Raw genomic sequence first — 19027 nt, 5'->3', positions numbered from 1 at the left:
CAGTTACAGCTACAGTGCCCCCCCGAAGACAAACGGGGCCTCTGTCCCCTCGTGTCCATGCTGCGTGCTTTCAGTCTTTGGTTTTCCTCATACATCTCTTTTATTTCACTTTTCATGGCATACATTTCCTCTGTTAATTTCTCCACGGCTCTCTGCAGGCTGTCAGACGTTGACACAGACTGCACAGAGGGGCCCACTGCAGTGTAGGTACTCAAACAGTCTCTCTGTAGAGCCACTCTGGCATTCTCACATCGCTCCGCCACTTGCAGAGCCTCCTCCAGGTCAGTAGCTCCCAGCTCAAGACACTTGGCCTTCAACGCCGGGTCTAGACCGGCCAGAAAGCGCCGAAACTTCTCCTCTCTCTGCGCGATGGCTCCATAATCCGGGAACGCCTCTGTGACCAGCCGGCTCACGTCTGCAGCAAAGACCTCCAAGCTCTCCCCTGGAGCACGCACCCGAGCAGATAGGCTGGCCCGGAAGCGTTCCATTAATTGTCTTTGCCCAAAAGCTGCCCCCAGTCTCTCTTTCACTGCAGCATAGTCTGATTTAGTCCCATCCGGGAGACTGTCCCACAGCAGAAAAGCTGACTTACTGAGACGAGTCGGGAGAATCCTCACTAGCTCCTCGTCGCAGCCGCGGCCGGCTCCCGCCGTTGCGCTAACGGCTACTTCCAACTGCCTTGCCCAGCTGAGAAAACTCTGGCTCCCGTCGCCGCTGAAAGGGGCGGGTAAATCCACTTTGACATTCATGGCTTGTGAGTGTCTATCAAACAAGCTGCCGGGCTTAAAAGGATCCTCGTCGCCACACCACATGTCCGAAAAAAAATAGCCGGGAAGCTTAGCAGCTAACTATACTGGTGCAGCTAACTGTGAACTCACGTGTCCTGTGTAAAACTTTCTTTTTTTTCAACACAGCGGTTAAAATGATCCCACCGCTGCCACCAATGTAGCCGAGTGTCCTGGGTTTGCCTATACAGTGTAGTTATATAATAAAATAATAAACGGGAAACATTAGATCAGGTCCGGTAGTCACCGCTTCTTTAATGTGTACTCCTTGTTAACTCTCTCTCCACAACAACACACACACTACGTCACCACCCCTACGGCAACTCTGAAAGGACAAAACTCCTCCTCACACTCTGTAAACTTGGGACACCCTGAACTGTTTGTTACATGTGTATATTTTAAAACGATATATTTTTTAATACATTCAACAATACTTAAATGTGTCACATCTAAGAAGGGCTTGAATAATTTTTTTGAGTGCAGCGTCTCTGTGGGTTTAAATCAGGGGTCCCCAAACTTTTTGACCCTGGGGCCGCATTGGGTTAAAATAATTTTTGTGTGTGTGTGTGTGTGTGTGTGTGTGTGTGTGTGTGTGTGTGTGTGTGTGTGTGTGTGTGTGTGTGTGTGTGTGTGCGTGCGTGCGTGTGTGTGAGTGTGTTGGAAAATTCATTTTTAGACAATGTAATTTGCCTGAGCGGAGAGGAAACTCAGAGTAACAAGCAGTAGAAAATGGGTTAGAAAGGACAGATAAAAAAAACAACTTTTTTTTTTTTAAACTTGGGACTTCCCTTCCGTGGGCCAGATCTCAAACGCTGGCAGGACCGTAGTTTGGGGACCCCTGTTTTAAATGATTCTATACCCGTGGCCTGTCTCCGTTTTTATTCTGTGTGCAGGAAGACGACGTGGAAGTGTGCAAAGCCAGGACACTGATCCACTACGCCTGTCGCGGCTGTACCCTCACCTATATTGTTTACCAATTGGTATTTTTAGTGTTATCAACTTGACTGTTTTTGTATTGAAATAGATTGTGAACGAGCATAATTATCTTTCCTTATTTTGGGATGGTTGCTCTCACTACATTGGGTTCTTAATATTTATATTGGTTTTTAGCAAAATTGTATTAGTTTTTAATATTCTACAACTCGGGTCCATTACAGGTCTACCAAACCAACAAGGGTAATGTGCAGCAAACAATGCAAATTATCAAGAGTATACAAGGGGCCTAGATCTTACCACTAAAAGCAGATACGAGCAAATAAAACTATGAAATGGAATCTATCCCTATTCGTTATCAAAAAAGATTTGTTGAGTGATATCAAGGATTATTCGTCCGCCACTTTCCCAGATATGTCAAACTATGTGGCGCTCCAGACGTCATTCTACACAGCAAAACAGATGAACTTGGCAAAGCATGGTGGTCTACAACTTCCCTGTGAGTGGCTTGGTCAAGGAAGCTGATATCACAACTGTTGAATAATAAATCCAATCCACTTTATTTATACAGCACATTTAAACAACAATTTATTTCCAAAGTGCTGCTCAACAATATTAAAAACAATATTCAAATATTATCCTGAGCTCCACTAATGACTGAATGAAAACAAAAAATAGAAAAATAAATACATACAAAAACAATATAAAATAAATATGATTAAAAATGATTTTAAAGGGTAAAACCAATTAAAACAGTAAATAGAAATCACAATTTTAAAAACATAGGACAACAGAGGACCACACAACTCACGTAATGTTAAATGCCAGAGAATAAAAATGGGTCTTAAGACGAGACTTAAAACACTCCACTGAGGGAGCAATTCTAACATGAAGGGGCAGAGTATTCCAGAGCTTATATAGGACAGAAAAGGCCCTGTGTCTCCTAGTTTTAAGTCTGGTCTTGGGCACCACGAGCTGGAGCAGGCTCTCGGACCTCAGAGCGAGCGCAGGATTGTAAGTTTGGATGAGGTCCGAGATATGAGCTGCCAGTCCATGTAAAGCTTTAAAAACAAACAGCAAGGTTTTAAAATCTATTCTAAAATAAACAGGGAGCCAGTGCAAACTCAAGGACCGGGGTTATATACTGGCGTTCCCTGGCCCCTGTTAAGTCGTGCTGCCGCGTTCTGGACTAACTGCAACCGGGAGAGAGCTTTTTGGCTAATGCCAGTATAATGTGCATTGTAGTAGTCCAGTCAACTTGAAATAAAAGCATGCACGACTTGTTCAAAAAGGTTAAAAGATAAAAAACATTTTACCTTTGCTAAAAGACGAAGATGATAAAAACACGATTTTAAAACGGCATTGACTCGTTTGTCAAGTTTAAAATCGCAATCTATAGTGACGCCAAGGCTGGTGACCTTGGGACGCACATCATTTTGCAATGGTCCCAAGTCAGTGAGGGCCGGACCAAAAACAAAAATTTCCGTTTTTCCCTCATTCATTATTAACAAATTCTGGGCTGACCAAGCCTTGGCGATGCATAGACAGTTGAGAATGGGGGTCGTGGCCTTTTGAAATCGGCTTATAAATTTGGCAGTCATCTGCATAAAAGTGATAAGACACTTCATGCCTCTTAAAAATCTCTCCAAGAGGGAGGAGATATAGAGCGGACAGGATGGGGCCTAGAATAGATCCCTGGGGGACACCACAGTAAAGCGGAGCAGAAGAAGAGGTGGCGTTTCCCAGCCTGACAGAGAAGGAGTACCTTTCTGACAGGTAGGATCTGAACCACTCTATTGCAGTATCCCTGACACCTACACAGTCTCTCAGGCGCTCTAAAAGAATTGTGTGGTCGACTGTGTCAAAGGTAGCTGTAAGATCCAAAAGCACCAAAATGGCAGAGCTGCCAGTATCAGACATTAAAAGCAAATCATTAAAAACCTTTAAAAATGCAGATTCAGTACTGTGCAAAGCTTTGTATCCAGACTGAAATGGATCTAAAGTGCCATTTTCATTTAAAAAAAAAGGCTGCAGTTGCGCCAAAACACATTTCTCCAAAATCTTTGACAGAAAAGGTAATTTAGGAATGGGCCGATAATTTGGCAAACTTGTAGGATTAAGACCTGTTTTTTTGATCAAAGGCTCAATAGCTCCTTTACAAAAAGAGGGCACACTGCCAAAAATCAAGCTGCTGTTGATGTCCCTAACAGACAAGTCAATAGAGTCCCAAACTTCTTTGAAAAAGAGAGGGGAGACTGGGTCTGTGGGACAGGACGAGGGTTTTAGTTTGTCAACTATTCCTTTAAACTCAGGCAAAGACAGGCTCAAACTGACAAAATAAAGCCGAGCACCCACTGCCCACATTGAAACACAATGGAGAAGGAGAAAGATTTGCCTAAATAGTAGCAACCTTGTCGTTAAAAAAGGAGATACATATTTCACAAGTTTCACTTGTGTTCTCCAGTTAAGTGGCTGGATTCGGATTAAGAACAGAACTAATAGATTTAGAAAGAACACGTGGCTTGTTGAAACTATTTGAAATTAAGTCTGAAAAATATTTTTTTTTTTCAGCTTCAAACACACTTTGATAATTCTTTCGTTTAGAATTTGATAAGAGACCTCCAAGTGATCCTCTTTCCACTTATGCTCCGCCCCCTCGCCACTCACGCCAAGCTGTGCAGGTGGTGTCATTGAGCCAAGGCACCTGTTTTGACTTTGGACATATAGCTCTAAGGGGCGCTATATCGTCCAGAATCTCAGAACATGTGGAAATAAAAGAGCACAGCAATTGTTCAGTGTCTGGAGAGTGTGATATACTCTGCATGAACACGGTGAACAAAGGAGAAAAGGCGGCTGCTGTGTCAGACCTAATAACACGCCCATGACGCACGGCAGGCGGTTTTACATCAGGGTCCAAACTTAAATTGAACATAACAGGACTGTGATCAGAAAACGCAGCATCACCAACAACGACATTGTCAACATTAAAACCATCAGACAGTACAAGGTCTACAGTGTGTCCGTGTACATGTGCTGAGCCAAATTAAAACCTTCAATCAAGTCCAAAAACTCTCCGACAATGGGTTTAGAAGGACAACAAACGTGTTGATTAAAATCCTTGACAATTAAAATCTTGTCGTAGCGCACCAGACTAAAAGCAATGAAGTCCGAAAAGTCCGTGATAAAGTCTTTGTTGTGCTTTGGTGGTCTGTAGATTACAGCACAAAATACTGGATCGGACTGTCACAGCTCTAAACAGCTCAGTTCAAGGGAGGGAAAAGACCACTCCACGATCACCTTGTGATCAACGCTTTCCTTAAAAACAATAGCTAAACCCCCGCCACGACCGCTCGTTCTCGGCGTGTTAATGAAAGTACAGTCTGGAGGCAATAGCTCTGAAAGAGAAGAAGACTCACCGGTGCCGATCCAGGTTTCTGTGAAGAACAGTATATCCAAAGAGAGGGATGAGAAAAAGTCCTGGAGAACAAAAGTCTTGTTCATCACGGATGTCGCATCCACAAGTGCACACCTCGTAGATGTTGTTTTAGCCACGTGCGGTGCCCAGCTCAGCGGCCAAAGATTAGCCAGAGACACGCCTCCTGAGCCCAGGTGAGATGAGCGAAGAGGGAGCAGCACGCAGGGATCCTCCCGCTGTCCGATGATTGGCACCAACCAAGACCCGACCAGTCGAAGCGCGTGGCATGACAAATAGAGACCAAAACAGTCGCTGTACTCCCGGGGAAGTGCAGAGGACCACACAGCGTCAGGATACAGTGCCAACCAAGCTTTCACTTTTACCAGTCGGCCGGATCGTACTCCTCAGCGTTTCCGCCTCCTGGGCAGTGGCGCATTCACCCGACGGAAGCACTCTGGTAGGTTAGCATGGAAAAATGAATCCGAGTCTCTTGCATTGTAAAGTTCACATGATCGTACGGACTCCCCTATCCTCAACAACTCCTGACGTTCATACACTAAAAGTGAGTCGATGGTCCTCGAAACACATGTAAAAATAACCACAAAACAGACAGTAGTGATCATAGACAAGCGGCGAGCCAGATACTTCGGCGCCATCTTGGTGACACTTTTCATACATTCATAAACTCTGAGACTGGTTTATTAAGATATTGATTTGGGGTTCCTGTTAGAGAACACAATGTCAATAAGTCAAACTTGTCATCTTTAATTGTGCATATTAGAGTATAGTTTCAGTTAGGTTAGTATCTGTAATACAAAAGTAAGATATCTAATATTCTCATTCTCACCCGAGGGTCCCTGGTTCAATCCCCACCTAGTACCAAGCTCGTCACGTCCGTTGTGTCCTGAGCAAGACACTTCACCCTTGCTCCTGATGGGTGCTGGTTAGCGCCTTGCATGGCAGCTCCCTCCATCAGTGTGTGAATATGTGTGTGTGAATGGGTAAATGTGGAAGTAGTGTCAAAGCACTTTGTGTACCTTGAAGGTAGAAAAGCGCTATACAAGTACAACCCATTTATCATTTATCATTGTAGCCCAGAGTTTTTCCTTGCACTGATGTGGGATGTGAGCCAAGGATGTTGTTGTGGCTTGTGCAGCCCTTTGAGATACTAGTGATTTAGGGATTTTTGAATAAACTTTGATGACTTTTCAGAGTTAAATTTGGAGATCAGTCTTTTACATACAGTATTTTAAGAAACCACCCCTTACTTCCTAAACTTTCACAGAACAACCCTTCAATTTTCTCAGATTTAAGGAAACAAAGAATATCTCTAATCCAGCAAGTGTGTTGCAGGGAGGCGCTGCAGCCTTCCAATTTAGCACAATGAGTGGTAAATGCTACAGTAACAAATTTGTTTTGGATTTACTAAGAGAAGATGACAGAGGGTCTACTCCAAATAGTCCGCTTAGAGGACTTTGTTCGATCTTTTCGCCAATTACCAAAGACCAAGTCTTAAACATTTCAGTCCAATAACTGCAAGGGGGATATGCAAAGGCAAAACATATATGTATTATGTTATTTGGAGACAGTTGACACTGATCACATCATACCTATATTTTGTCAATACGTCTTAGCCAGCCAGACCTTGGTATAACAAGTATGATATTTTTAGCTTGCATTGAATGAGACTGTCCAGCACAAATAATATGAACTGTACTTTAAATCTCTGTCCAGCTCTCCACAGATAGGGTCACTCTTAAGTCATCCTAAAATAACTTTAATTTTGATCTTTTTGCACAAATGAAGGAAAAATGATCAGCAAGTCTGAAGGTCAAGATAGACAGTTCCATTGTATGTTGTGTAAGCAATATGCCAGTTTTATTTTAATGTTCTGTCAACTGATACATATATGTTCACGCTATAAAGCCCAGAAGGACCTTCGAATACATAAAAAAATCAAAGCTAACTTCACGTACGTGCCTTGAGGCGCCCTGCATTTTTTTCCACATAGGACAGGTTTATAAACTCCAATCTGTGGATCATATAACGGAAGGAGGGCAGAGTATGTACAGTGACGCCATGTTGAACCTTGTCCACCCCTGAAGGCTTGCGTGATGCGTGCCATCAACTCGTTTCACACCCTGGAGGCCCACTTGTGATGCCATGTGATATGCTCCTTTTCCGTTATTGCGCTCATCTTTCACACCGCTGTGAGCGCTGACACTTGCCACAAGCAGTGTTTTAATGGGACACTTCTACTGGGATGAGCTGAGTGCTCCTTTGCTACGACCAGGGCAGGGTTAAATGTGATGCTGATGCAGAGGTGTGGTTTCACCCTTACTGACAATTTGTAATAAAATGTGGCATCATTACATTTGCATCTAACAGAAAGCCCCTGCAATGTCACAGACTAGTACACTAGATACTGTGATCACACTGACCACCTTAGACATGACGCAATGGACAGCCAGCCTCTCTGCTGCTTATTATGGACAAGAGATCAGTGGAAAATGTCAAATGGAAGAAGTACTGATTGAAATTTGCACGTTGAGCTACCATAGCGAGATAGCTCGTAGTATCATTAAAAATATCGAAATAAATACTGTTGCGTTGGACCAGGCGTTCCTCTGCTGGGAATTTAAACTGCCGGTCCCTCCCAAGTTATTTTCGATGACACATAAGCTGATTCTCACTTAATCCCAGACATTGAGTAGGATATAAGATACTTTATTACCAAAGCTTTGGGAGACCAATCTAGATGCAACCTTTCAATCGCATTGCCCAAATTGATCTAACTCTCTAACCGGAAGACACTACTTCTTGAATACGCAACCAGCTCCCACCCTCCCCAGATGGGACATACAGGACCTTTGTTCAACTAGAGATAAGATATTTAGGGAGTACTCCAACTTCCAAAGCTTCAAGGCTAACACACAGTTTACTTGCGGGCAACCAGCGAGAACAAATGGAAGAACAATAGCTGTTTTAAAATATGACTATTAATTTTTTTTTAAATAACTCTAAAATATGGATATATGTAGATATCTATCTCCGTCAATCCCCCTTCAGATCTTCTACAAAAGATCTCTAACACAAATACAAAACTTCTAAAGCACGCCCCACATTAAAGTTTTAGCAAGCTAGCAATAAAATAACAGCACGGTTACTTGGGAGATAGATAAAGGGAGTCCACGTCAAAGTCGTCATGGTCAGCGAGGGAAACTACCAATTCTCGAAAGTCACCACTTTGCTTGACCCCCTTCAGAGACATAGCAAACCCAGAAACATGGTGGGGTTGACCTTCTAAGATCAAGGGCAATGCGGTTCTGGACGGCCATGAGGGAGGTCGAGGCAAGTTGTTCAGCAAGTCCCTTAACAGCGTCACGAGTCAGGTTGGTCAGTCTTAAGAGATTATAAAAAACATAGTTAATGCGTTCTACATTTTTAGTAGCATTCACAGGGAAAATAGCACCAATGATAGGAAGGTTTTCAAAACCTGCCCAAGATTCACACCACAATTTATGTTGTCCGGGGACCCCCCTTGGTTGCCCTATTGCATCAAAAAAAACACCATCAGGCTTTCTCATCAAATCAAAGGAGCCCCTTACACTCCTCCTAGATAGAACATGATGGCGTTGACGAGAAGTTAAAGAGGCCGCTGAAAGAGGAGTTCCAAGGGTTGTTAATTTGGTACCCACTAGGGTGAGTGCGGTCACCAGTCTAACCATAGCACAAAGCCCAACGGCTGACATCGGTATTCTAATGAACAATCTGTGCTCCCCACAATACCAGAATAAGTCAGCCCGTGCCCAAGGGTCTATTTTGGAACCATCCATCAGTGTGGTGCACCAGGAAGGGTCAATATCACCCAAGTTGTTGGGGGCCGAAAAGGGTCCTGTGAATTGAAAACATGTGTAATTCATCTTTTGGGCCACAAAGGGAAGAAGTTGGGTGGAATTGTCAACAGGAGGGTACACACTAGCCAACAAATCGCACCCTGGCGGTGTGGTTTCAGAAAACAAGGAGATAAGACAGTTTGAGCCATTTGTGTCAGTCAGCTTAAAAGGGGCGGGGTAGGTGTGGGGAAAAGGACGTCCACACAATCACCCATATTTTGGCTCTTAGCCATGCTAGTCATTCACCTGAGCCACAGGTTGCCTGCACTTGCTCCTAGGGTCAAAGCTACCAGGTCTTCAGTGGTATTGTCATTAGTATATACGGATGTGAGAGCCTTTGAAACATCACCGAGGTGGAGTGGCACCTTAGGCGTTACAGAGGGGGTAGAGGTAGTTAACGCCCTCTCAAGGACATTAATTTTAATAATCCCTTTGGGGTCCGTACCAGTCTGATCAACCCCCAACACAACATAAAACGGGCTGGGCCAAATGGGCAAGACACCCAGGTTTGCAATTGTAAGAGCGAGGGGGTTTTGGGAATGCTGAAAATTCCTCTGAAAGGTCATCCCTTTCTGAACAATTCTGAATGTGGAGGTCTGCTGTAATAATAAATGTCAGAGGGATTCCAATGCCCAGTGAGTGGTTTTACCTGCGTCCACGAGGGGCACCACCCATTAGAGTATGTTGTCTGCTTCGGACACCAATGATTCAGGTTGAGTCGTAACAAAGATAGAGGTTACTACCACGGTAATAGCTATTATGTCCCCCGCTATCAATCACACTGCACAGTTTAAAAAAGTAAGTCTTGCTGCCCCCCTTGATACAGTCTATTTCAAGTCCGCCCTATGTTCTAAGACACTTATCAGTCACTGTCGCCAGGAAGGAAGGACTGAGGCACAAGGACAATGGAACAAGCCTAAGTACCAATCTGTCAGGGAATACTGCTGGGTGTAACATACTGCCTTTCGTCTATCAAAATCAAGGTAATTTAGGTAACGAAACGGGGATCAGTCACTGTCGCCAGGAAGGAAGGACTGAGGCACAAGGACATTGGAACAAGCCTAAGTACCAGTCTGTCAGGGAATGCTGCTGGGTGTAACATACTGCCTTTCGTCTATCAAAATCAGGGTAATTTAGATAACGAAACGGGGATAAACATCAAACTTTTCACTTATTGTAGCGACACCAATCGTGATGCTGAAAACAAGTGAGAGAAGTTGTATAACATCGACTACATATTTTGGTCTCAAGTAAGGATATTTGATAGCTTTGGATATATGATACAGCAGTTGAGCAGGTATGGTAGATCTACACGACGGTAGACAGCAGCTCAAAGGGGGGAGATCTCTCTCTGCGTCGTCTTCTGGGCTGTGAGACTATGTGTGTAAGTTCTGCCGGAAGGGTCGAGTGGGGCAGGATGTTGTGGCGATGTCGGCAGTGGCATCTGCCAGTCGAAGGGCATGAGACGTCCGTTCCACAACCTTGTAGAGACCGGTCCATCTGGGCTCCGTCCACCTGGGAAGGGCTGATCTGTGTGCAGTTCAAAGGGTTGAAACCAGTTTTTTTCATGGACATTCGAATGGTCATTAAAGCCAATGGTAACGCGTCAACCCACTTCAATTTGGTCTCTGCACAGATTTTAGCCAATTTGTTTTGATTCTTGTTCATTCTCTCAACCTTGCCTTGGGACTGAGGATGGTACACTGAACCAAACTTGCGTTGTAGTCCGAGAGTCTTTTCGACCAAGGCTAAGTGAGAATTTTTAAAATGGGAGCCGTTATCTGACCTAATCTTTTTGGGGTAACAATGTAGGGCTATTAGGTCATTAACAAGCCATTTAATTACTGATTGCTTCTGGCCATCCACTGTAATTGCCAACGCAAGTCAGCAAGTACCTTTTCCCTTGTACCTTATTGATCATATCAATGAAATCACAAACTTTACATAGATGTTACCTCACCTCCTCCATGTTCCAAATTACTCTACTAAACCATTATCGATGTGCAAAATCGTTATTTCCAAATGACCTTCCCCCTTACGGCAAACCCCGCCTTGCCCTGACAGCAGTCATGCCTACATCAAATCATGGCACCTTCTACATTCTTGTTGTGACAACCAAGAGAGTAACCATTGGGAAACTTAGCCAACCTGCTAACCTAAACAATCTCATTCCTAACTTCTCCTAATCAAAGTCAACATCAAAGCCTGTCAATAACACCATCAGGATGGGTCTATTGAATGTCAGGTCTCTGAATAACAAATACTTTTTAGTCAAGGATTTTATTACCACTTCTAAAACTTGACTTTATGTTTTTACCTGAAAAAATGTTAAAACTATGGAAATTGTCAGAGTCAGATGATTGTTGATTTGGTTGTAAGGGGTCTGAATCCACCCTCAACTCCTCCCCCTTGTGTTTCTGAAAAAGGGACTGTGTTTGTAATACTTTTACTTTCAGAAACATCTAAGAAAAAGTTTAGCTGATGGTCAAGTAAATTATTCGATATGGTGAAAGCGACAAAATATGCTTATATCTATATTGACACAAATGCTAGAAAAACATTACCTCATGGCGGATGCTTTTGCAAAAGTAATTTGACATTCTACCACCCCTGGTGGCCACATTAATTCGTTAAGTCAAGCTCATGTTGTAGAAAGTTGCATGATGCGGACACGTTTGTTACCGACTACTTTCTATCAGACTTCTGTCCTGACGACTTTGTGCATGTAATAAGCAACTGTAATTATTTGATATGCTTAAATGTCATGTGTAGTTTTAGCTCAGCTGTTGTGTAGCTGCTAGCTCCATGTAGCCTACGACCGGGGTGTCCAAAGTGCAGCCCATAGCTATGTGTTTAACAGACAACTGAAACAATTAAAAATGTGGTATTTGTGTGTCGGTTTCATCATTGGACCTAAGTCTTTGGTTTTCGTAGGCAAAGAGCAAGGGAACAATGTGGGACAGCATTTGTGTCCATCTTATACCATGCTAGTTGTTGCAAAGATATGTCAACATGAGTAGCCACACTTTGAGTTCCAACATACAGTATATATATAAAAAAAGGATTCAAAAGGCCTCCTGGTATGAGTCGTCTACTTGTGATCATAACATATGGCGGGTCGAGTGGTGGTGCACACGGAAACAGCTCAGTCAGCCAGGGTTTTCACTGATAGAACAGTTGCAGCAGGAGTTGGGGTACTCAGCAGGCGCCAGCCATTTTTGGTGCTCCAGACTGTGGTATGAGCTCATGCTCATTGAGGAGCCTTGATAGTAGTGCCGCAGCTTGGTGGCCGTACTGTCAGGTAACACCAGGAAGGTCCTTTCTGTGCGATATTGAATGTCAGGGTACAGTTTTCAAAGCAGGTCATTACCAAGCAGGCACAGTGTGTGCAGGTCAACAACGAAGGGGTGCTTTAGTGTGTGTCCAGCTATTTGAACCGGAATTGGTTTGGTGACAGGTAACATTGTTGTGACCTCAGCGAAGCCTTCGACCTTCAAAAGAGAAGCACACAGTTTCTTTGGTACCTCTGCATTCAGAGATGAGTGGATGGCACAAGTGTCAATCACGAACTGATAATATTGTCCGTTGACACTTATGTCCAGCATGGGGCCTGTCTGTATTTCCTGCTGGGTTTCCCGCTATGGGCACCCTCTGCCACGCCTTAATGCTCGTCTGGCGGCACAACGCAACCTTTCCCGTTCGGAAATGCTCTGACATTGTCGAGCCCAGTGACCAGGCTGGTCACATATGAAACAGTTTCCACCCCGGACTGGCCTCGAAGCACCACGTTGTCCACCACCCGAGTCCAAACTGTCTGGTCTCACGTCTGTTGAGGATTCTTTTCTCCGCCTGCTGGAACTCAAAAGGAAGGTCACCCACTGCTGAATATACTTTAGCTGATTTTTGACCTTTCGGTTCTTTTGACATTTTTTCTTCAGTGATTTGTAAATTAAGGAGTTGTTTCCTTGTTACTCTGTCATAGCCCTGTCGTTGTCCTTTTGCTTAGTCCAACTCTCCATATCACTTTTAAAACCACAGCATTAATTGTCCCATTAAAAGTCAAATAAATGTTGAATCATCTAAAGATTATAAGTTAATTATTCTATCAAACGTCTAAAACTACCAATGCGACACACACACACACACACACACACACACACACACACACACACACACACACACACACACACACGCACACACACAATGTTGTGTGTGCTCGAATGCACATTCCAAGAGATAAGGCGGACAACACTCAAAGAGCGTTTTTCTTCTTCTTTTTTTTTTTTCCCCACTTTATCATGCTATACATATCGACTCTTATAATAGTTATTAATCTAGGCTTTTATTTGTAATCATTATTCTACACTATTCAAAGCAACCGGTTGTAAAGGGTATAAGTATTTTTTGAATTATTCTTTGCAGTTTGCTCGCTGTCTGTTTACTTAAGCTCTCATAGCTCAGTATGTCCTCTGATTAGAATTTGTGTACCGCTGAGTGTGGCGAACTTTATCTGTATTTTTCCTCCCTCTTCAGACGTCCTTGTTATTAATACAGCTCTTATCTCAAACGTCTCACCCAGAAGCACAGCTGCACCACATCAAACCTTAATAATAACAAACAACATCTCTCATTCACTCTGACTTACACAAAATGACCCGGTGGCAGTGAAGTCACCGGGCCTCCCTGCTTCGGCTGCTACCCCCGCGACCCGACCTCCGATAGGTGGAGGAAGATAACTAAATGGATGGATCATTCACTCATATGATTTCTGAACTAGGTATTATAAGAACAACTATACAATACAAATGTATTTCAGCTTTAGGAGTTAACAACCAACCAACAAACAAACAAACAAACTTGCAGCGAACCTCCACCAACAGTATACGCTGACACACGAACACCATTTACGAATACCCTTCATTTGTCACATTCTCTTCCTTTCTTCAACTTGCTTTTTCATTTACAAACCACATCCTGTATCCATCTCTTCCCTATACTTCACACAATGTTTCTATTTCTATTTTCCTCTCCTAGAAACCATTTACGTAAGGTTATAACCATCCATTCGCTTCACCTTCCCTTCAAATCTCTCCTGCTCTCTCTTTCGCTACGTTTGATTTGACCATAAAACTTTGAGTTACTTTTCTCAATTTACCAAACATTTGAGTTCACTACTGTACGAGTGTTGTAGGGCTGGGCGTATCGATACCAAGTATCGATAGTATCGATACTTGGTGAGTATCGGTATCGTATCAATACTGGCGTGATGGTATCGATACTTCACCAAAATAAGCGAATCACTCCGATTTAAAAAAAACGTGAGCGCAGCGCAGCGCTCCTCACCACTCCACCCTCCTCCCTAGTGATGGGTTGCGAACGAGATTTAAAAACACTTTAAAAATTCATCTTCAACCCAAAATAAAATAAAATAAATACAATTAACATAATTCGCTCCGAGGTTCACTCGGACACGCACACACACACGCGTGTGTTTCCAGTGCGACTTACTGTCCTGGTTGTAAACTGTAAAGTATTTTATTGCACTAAATTAACGATAAGAATTTCTCAGTTCTTTTGTTTTGTGTTCATTTTTACAACTGTTTAATAACTAGTGTTTTCTTTTTTACTTAAGTTCTTGTGTGTTGTGAGGCAACTAGCCAAGTTCAGTATTTGTTTTCACCTTATTTGCACTACTTACTTTATTGTAATTGATTATACTACTTTTTTATTTGAATTTCTCAGTTCTTTTGTGTTGTGTTCATGTTTACAACTGTTTAATAACTAGTGTTTTCTTTTTTACTTAAGTTCTTGTGTGTTGTGAAGCGACTAGCCAAGTTCAGTATTTGTTTTCACCTTATTTGCACTACTTACTTTATTGTAATTGATATTATGACTTTTTTATTTGAATTTCTCAGTTCTTTTGTTTTGTGTTCATGTTTACAACTTTGTTCAATAACTAGAGTTTTGTTATTTACCTTAAGTGTTTGTGTGTTTTGAGGCGACAAGACAGGTTCAGTAGTTGTTTGCACCTTATTTAGAGAGTACTTTATTGATTCCTTGCATTACTTTATTGCTATTGATATTGCTTTTGTAATAAATATTTAATTTTTTTACTTAAATCATTGTCCTGTGTTATATTATTATCATAATCAATTAATAAAGGCAAAAGTACACATTTGTTTTTCAAAAGTATTGATACCCCGAAGTCCCCCCCCAATCAGATGACGACACTTCCGGTATCGGTATCGGCGATACTGGCCGGTATTGGATCGGATCGGTATCGCTACCCAAATTTGCGATATTGCCCACCCCTAGAGTGTTGTAAATTCCCTCTTAACCCTTTTAAGAAACGTTCACTTTTTATTTTATTTTTTAAACTCTACTTGTTAATTTCATTGTCGACAGCAGTACATTAAATTGATCATTAAACAGTAACGATTGATCACATTTTCCCAGCCGCCATTTTTTTTTATTTTTTTTATTTTTTATTGTTCTTCGGTCAATGGGCAACAAAGCAAACAAACAGTTGTACATTCATAGATTGAAAATAAAAAGTTGTACATTCATAAATTGAAAATAAAAAATGTTGCAGACCGAAAGGGTTTAGGCTGAAGTTAAACACTTATTGCGCCTAACCCTATAAACAATGTCAAGTACAAAATAAACTTCAGATAATTATAAAATGTCCTTTGCACAACTTATTATAAATACACATTATAAACAACATTATAAACAACATGAACGTAGTTCAATTTTATACACAGTACAGGCATGTGAAATATCCCTGTGTACATATTAAACCTTTGCACTAATTATATATACACAATATATACAAACAATTGTACTTATATTATTATTTATATCTCATGTTTAATTTTTAATTAACATTAATCATAATATTAACTACAATGTTGATTCAAGAGTGATATATTTTTTCAAGACATTAGTCTTAAAGTGTTTTTTAAATGTGTGAATGGAACTGGAACATTTTAAGGAATCATCCAAGCTGTTCCACAGTTGAACTCCTCTAACAGAAACACATCTACTTTTTAAGCTTGTTCTTATTTTTACTTTCTGAAAGAAAGCTGAACCTCTGAGGTCATAGGGATTCTCTCTGGGTTTAAATCTCACTTGTAAACACCCAGGCAGCATGTGGTTATGAGCTTTGAAAGCCACAATAGTAGTATTGAGGTCAACAAGATCGTGCAGTTTTAATGTTTTTAATTTAATGAACAGAGCATTGGTATGGTCATGATAATTAGCATAATTTACAATTCTAATCGCTTTCTTTTGAAGTAAGAATATAGAGTTGATGTTTGATTTGTAATTGTTTCCCCAGATTTCAACACAATAATTAAGATATGGGAGTATGAAAGAATTATATAACATGATAAGAGCCTTATGATTTACAGAGTTTTTAATTTTATGTAACATAGCAATATTTGTTGCCATCTTTGTCTTAAGTATATTTATGTACAGTTTCCAATTTAATTTATCATCTGTATAGATTCCCAAAAATGTTATTGAATTCACCCTTTCTATCTCCATATCATCAATTCTTATATGACGCTGTATGTTATTTTTCCTATTTCCAAAAATTATATATTTAGTTTTATTTAGGTTGATTGATAGTTTATTGGCATCAAACCATTGCTATGTGGAGTTTGATCTCTACAGTCTCTAGGAGTTGGTCAAGGTCTTGCCCAGAAAAGTACAGACTTGTATCATCAGCAAAATGAATACAGTTGAGTTTTTTAAGGATTTAAGAAATATCATTAAAAACAGTAAAAACAATTTTGGTCCCAGTACAGAACCTTGGGGTACTCCATGTGTTATGATCTTTTTGTCTGAATCTACATTGTTCATTTGCACATACTGCTCTCTGCCACCAAGATAACTTTTCAACCAATCATGAGCAAGACCTCTGACACCAAACCTCTGCATTTTGTTTAAAAGTAATGTGTGATCGATGGTGTGAAAGGCCTTGCTCAGGTCAATAAAAACACCAACAGCAAACTCCCTCGTATCAATTGCAGTGGTTACCTCCTCAACTAGTCCCATCACTGCCATGGAAGTGGACCTGTTAGATCGAAAACCGTATTGGTGTTCACTCAGCAAGTGATGCTTATCAATAAAACTGTCAAGTCTTGACACAAATAATTTTTCAAGTACTTTTGAAAATTGTGAGAGTAAAGAAATAGGCCTATAGTTTGTGAACTGATGCATATCTCCACTTTTGAAGATGGGAATGACTTTTGCCGTTTTCATTTTCTTTGAGAAGACACCTTTTATGAAAGAAATATTGCAAATATAAGTGAAGGGAACAGCTATAAAATGAACAATTTCCTTGATCAGAGAAAAGTCCAAGTCACAGCAGTTTGTTGACTTCTTGTTTTTCTGAGAATTTACAATTGTTTTGATTTCACTTTCATTAACGGGGGAAATAAAAAACGATTCTAAATTGTTTTGAATGGTTTGCTCATTAAATTTTGCACTGTTTTCAGGTTGTACAATTTCATTTGCTAGATTAGGTCCAACATTTACAAAAAAGTTGTTAAAAGCATCAGTTATCCCTTTAGGGTCATTTATAGTTACATTATTTTCTATAAAATAGCTAGGATGTTCCTTATGTCTCATTTTTTTTTTTAATGATACCATTTAAAACTTTCCACGTACCCTGGATGCTATTTTTATGTTATTCTAGTAGGTAACAGTAATATGTTCGCTTGCAGTGCTTTATTATTTGTGTTAACTTATTTTTGTACGTTTTATATTTGTGTTCAGTTTCTTTGGTTCTGTACTTTAAATGTCTTCTGTAAAGATAATTTTTCTTTTTGCAAGACTTCAGTATTCCTCTTGTGATCCACGGTTTGTCCTTAATGGTGCTGTCTTTAATGACATGTTTTTTAATTGGACAGTGCTTATTGTACATTTTTATGAAAATATTAAGAAAAGTTTCATATGCCTCATCCGGGTCTGTGGAGGTATAAACCTCCCTCCAGTCTTGGACACATAACTTAGACTTGAATGCTGCCATAGTTTCGTGTGTTTGATGTCTAATAAATCTATATTGAACTGCTTTTTTTTATCTTTTCTCCCATCAAAGAAATCGTGGAAAATGCTGAATACAGGTAGATGATCACTTATGTCATTAAATAGTAATCTTGCTGTTATTTGATTCTCCGGTTAATTGGTGAAAATGTTATCGATCAGTGTGGCAAAGTCTACGGTTATTCGGGTTGGTTTTGTTATAAGGGGAAAGAAATTATTACTGTACAATCCTGTTATAAAATATGCTGTTTTGGTACTGTCCATGGGATTCATAAGATTAATATTAAAATCACCGCACACAATATGGATTTTGTTTGACTTACTAAATAAATAATCGAGTTTTTCATTGAATGTATCCGGACATGATCCAGGTGTTGTATAGACACAACTGACGTTTAGTTTTTTTAATTTTTCTACTTCGATTTCTACAGTTATACATTCAAATACTCCAGCTATTCCAGTAGATTTGCTGTCAATCTTCCAACATTTTAAATCTTGATTTACAAAAAGTGCAACTCCTCCTCCCCTTATTTCAACTCTGTTTGTGGTGAATAATTCATAACCATCCAATCTCATTTCACAGCACTTGTTGTCGTCGAGCCAAGTCTCTGAGAATGCAACAACACTAAATTTTTTGAACTGGCTCAAATATTCAGTAATATTGTCAAAATTTTTAAACAAGCTTCGGCTATTGAAGTGTATTACAGTAAATGATTCGTCCGTATTCACACATTTAAATTGTTCATCTGTGTAGTACTCACAGTTTCTGGTAATAATATTGTAAAGATTGCAATCGGGATCTATATCAGTGCCAAACTCATTCAAATTACAGTTATAAATGATATTGTCATAAAAGTCTAGTTGGGTATAATTATAATTATTGCACAATTCACTACTATAAATATTATCAGTACTTCTACATTCAATTTCCTTATTACCAATATTGG

Source organism: Nerophis ophidion, linkage group LG03, assembly GCF_033978795.1.
Source record: "Nerophis ophidion isolate RoL-2023_Sa linkage group LG03, RoL_Noph_v1.0, whole genome shotgun sequence".
Taxonomy (NCBI): Eukaryota; Metazoa; Chordata; class Actinopteri; order Syngnathiformes; family Syngnathidae; genus Nerophis; species Nerophis ophidion.
The sequence above is the reverse complement of the archived record's forward strand: the minus strand, read 5'-3'. Positions refer to the sequence as shown.